The sequence below is a fragment of the Lepisma saccharinum genome, chromosome 6 (assembly GCF_977018435.1).
Source record: "Lepisma saccharinum chromosome 6, izLepSacc3.1, whole genome shotgun sequence".
NCBI lineage: Eukaryota > Metazoa > Arthropoda > Insecta > Zygentoma > Lepismatidae > Lepisma > Lepisma saccharinum.
The window spans coordinates 35,867,322-35,871,772 of NC_139234.1; the positions used below are offsets into that span (position 1 = coordinate 35,867,322).

General features: G+C 29.2%; 1 pseudogene; it reads right to left on the bottom strand.

Annotated features, from left to right (window-relative positions):
• Positions 1–397: 397 nt before the first annotated feature.
• LOC145989315 (cytochrome c oxidase subunit 3 pseudogene) lies at positions 398–1,174 on the bottom strand (annotated as a pseudogene).
• Positions 1,175–4,451: the final 3,277 nt, after the last annotated feature.

Here is a 4,451-nt window from a genome sequence, read left to right on the forward strand (position 1 = left end):
GATACAAACCTAAAAGTAAGATTAATAGGAATAGTAGTCTAACACATATTCAATATCTTAATTTTGAATTAGTAATAATAACTGTTATTGGTAATAGTAATACAATTTCTACATCAAAAATTAGAAAAATTACTGCAATTAGGAAAAATTTTATAGAGAATGGAATTCGTGCTGAGGATTTTGGGTCAAATCGACATTCAAACGGTGATCTTTTTTCTCGGTCTGTAATTATTTTTTTGATAATAGTGTGGATAATACTATTACAATTGATGTAATTATTATAATTAATAATGAAGTACTTATGATTACATTAATTATTTACTTTATTTTATTATAATCTTTTTAATTGGAAGTTAAGTGTACTTTAAATATACTAAGTAAATAATTATCTACCTCATCAATAAATTGAAATATAAAGGAATAATCATACTACATCTACAAAATGTCAATATCATGCTGCTGCTTCAAATCCGAAGTGATGTGTTGGTGAAAAATGGCATAAGATGTGTCGAGCTAAACATACTCCTAGGAATGTTGACCCAATAATAACATGTAGTCCATGAAATCCTGTTGCTATAAAGAATGTGGATCCATATACTGCATCAGCAATAGTAAATGGGGAGTCATAATATTCATATGCTTGAAGAATAGTAAAATATACTCCTAATATTAGTGTTAATATAAGTGCTTGCATTGTATGTGAATGGTTTTTTTCTAATAATCCATGATGGGCTCATGTTACTGTTACTCCTGAGGCTAGCAGAATTGCCGTATTTAATAAAGGTACTTGTATTGGATTAAATGGAGTAATCCCCCTTGGTGGTCATAGTATTCCTAGTTCAATTGTCGGGGACAAGCTTCTATGGAAAAATGCTCAAAAGAATGATACAAAAAATAGTACTTCTGAAATAATAAATAAAATTATACCTCATCGTAGACCTATTATAACTTGATTTGTATGTAATCCTTGATATGTTCCTTCTCGTGAAATATCTCGTCATCATTGAATTATTGTAAGGAGTATTGTTGTTATCCCTATTAATAATAGTAACATATTTTGTTGGTGGAACCATCTGATTATTCCTGTTGTTAATATTATTGCTCTAACGGCTCCTGTTGCTGGTCACGGGCTTTGATCTACTAAGTGATATGGGTGATTTTGATTTGCTGACATTAGTTATTTTGATTCTCTAGAATAAATAGCAATTAATAAGGCAAATACATAAGATAGTGATGAATTTGCTAATACTACTCCTGTTAATCCTCCTATCGTAAATAAGAAAATAAATCCTAATGCTCATAATATTGACGGGGAGTAATTAATTTGTGTCCCATGTAATGTTGCAATTCATCTAAATACCCTAATTCCTGTTGGTACAGCAATGATTATTGTAGCTGCAGTAAAATATGCTCGTGTATCAACATCTATTCCTACAGTAAATATATTATGTGCCCATACAATAAATTCTAGGAATCCAATTGTTATTATTTCTTAAATTATTCCAAGAACTCCAAATGTTTCTTTTTTACCTCTTTCTTGAGTTACAATATGTGAAATTATTCCATATCCTGGTAGAATTAAGATATATACTTCTGGGTGTCCAAAAAATCAGAATAGGTGTTGATATAAGATTGGATCTCCACCGCCAGATGGGTCAAAAAATGAGGTATTTAAGTTTCGATCTGTTAATAATATAGTAATTGCTCCTGCTAGAACTGGTAGTGATAATAATAGTAGAACTGCAGTAATTACTACTGATCATACAAATAATGGTACTCGTTCTATAGATATTCCTATAGTTCGTATATTAATTACTGTTGTAATAAAGTTTACTGCCCCTAGAATAGAGGATACTCCTGCTAAATGTAATGAAAAAATTGATAAATCAACAGAGGCTCCAGCATGTGCAATTCCTGCAGATAGAGGAGGATACACTGTTCAACCAGTTCCTGCACCACTTTCTACAATTCTTCCTGATAATAGTAGAGTTAATGACGGGGGTAATAATCAAAATCTTATATTATTTAATCGTGGGAAGGCTATGTCTGGGGCTCCAATTATTAAAGGTACTAATCAGTTTCCAAATCCCCCAATTATAATGGGTATTACCATGAAAAAAATTATAATAAATGCGTGTGCAGTTACAATTACATTGTAGATTTGATCATCTCCAATTAAACTTCCTGGTTGGCCTAATTCTATGCGGATTAAGATTCTTAATGATGTTCCAACTATTCCTGATCATACTCCGAAAATTAAATATATTGTACCAATATCTTTATGGTTAGTAGAAAATAATCATCGTTGCAAGAATGAGATGACTGAAGTTATATAGGTGATAAACTGTAAATTTATTTATGAGTTTTAAACTCTCTCATTAAATTTTGGCTTTATAGTTAAGAATAATAATTTTGAACTGCAATTTCAGGGTGATACGTTATATGTATTAAGGCCTAAAAGAATACCCCTTATTTATGACTTTGAAGGTCATTAGTTTAAAATTAACTTAAGACCTTATAAAGATTTTATAAAGATATATAAATTTTTTGAATTATAGGTAGCCCACAGACTGCGAGAAAAATTGTAACTACCGATAATACTTGGTCTTTTAAATTTAATGGTTTGTTGTTAGTAATGTTTCATATATTAGTTTTATAATTTATTAAAATTGATGTAAGTGAGGTTCGTAAGTAATAGTATAGGGTTAATAGTGATATACTAATTAGAATTATAATTATAATTAATTGTTTAAAGTTGGTTGTTTGAATAATAACTAGTCACTTTGGTAAAAACCCTAGTAGGGGTGGTAGCCCACCAAGAGATAGTATTGATATAAATAAAGACATTTTTTTGATGGGGGGAAGTTTCAATATAAACAGTTGATGGATATAGTATGTTTTGTTTATTGAAAATAGCATAATGGTAGAGGTGGTTATAAGGATGTATAGTAGTAAATATGTTAATCAGGTGCTATCTTCTGATGTTATTCTTAGGATAATTCATGATATGTGGTTAATTGATGAAAAGGCTATAATTTTTCGTAATGAGGTTTGATTTAATCCTCCAATTGCCCCAATAATTGCTGATGTTCTAATTGTTAAAATTAGAATTATATTTAAATTGTCAATTACATATCTAAGTAATGTTGATGGAGCAATTTTTTGAATAGTTGTTATTACTAAACAGTTAATTCATGTCATTCCTTCTATAACTTCTGGTATTCAAATGTGAAATGGAGCAGCTCCTATTTTTATTAATAAAGCTATAATTAGAAGTTGGGTTTGTATATTGAAATTTACAGCATTAATTATAATTAACGCTACGGCCAAAATTATTGATGATGCCAATGCTTGAATTAGGAAGTATTTAAGTGATGCTTCTGTATTTCGTTGATTATTTGGTGTGGAAATTAATGGAATAAAAGATATTAAATTAATTTCTAAGCCTATTCAGGCTCCATATCATGAGGTGGAAGAAATAGAAAGGAGGGTTCCTATTGTGAGGGTCAATAGGAATATTATTTTTTTGGGGGTTGTGAGCATTAAAAAGGGAAGGATTGATTATAGACCTTCATATGTGGGGTATGAGCCCTCTAGCTTAATTAGCTTACCTTTTTATATTTTGGTGTATGATGCACTATGGGGTTTGATACCATTGGAGAAAGTTTAATTCTTTCAGTTATAAAAATGAATTAATAAGAACATGTTAAATTTCATGTATACTTTACCCTATCATGGTAATCCTTTTTCAGACATCTTATTTATAAAAAAATTATAATAGCGGGCTAATAATATTATTTATTAGACTTTTATTCTTATGATCAATAAGTAGAACCTATTTATTAAATAATATAAAATACTTCAGAATTGCTTTTAATTTTATCCAATTTTTTTTAAGTTTTTGTAGTCTAACTTAAAGTAATTGACTTAATTAACATGTCATTTAACACTTATTGAGTCTAGAGAAAAAAGAAGTTAATATATCTATATAGAACACAATTTTGAGGGAAAAAAAAATTGTGTTCTATATAGTACGGGAAAGTGAGTAAAAATAAAAAAGGGAGGACATTTTCGTGAGATAATTCCTAATTATAATTTAATTTAATATAATACATACTATGTAATAATAAAGAACCTCTCTTTATATTTTAAAATTAAAGTTTTATTCTAGCTTAAATCTCCTTAGTTAAATTTTACATATGTATTTATTAAAGAGAGGGAAAATTTCCGCCAATTTTTTATGGATTGAGACGGGGTATTTGGATTATAGTTCGCAGTGTGTGCGTTTGTTTAATTTTAATGCAAATTAGATTACAGGATTTTAAGTTTTAATATTTATTTTGTCCGGCTAAATTCGTGCCAGCTGCCGCGGTTAGACGTGGGGACATAAGTGGAGGGCTATTGGCTTAATTGTAGTAATAATTGATTTTTGGTTGTTTATATTTTATTTA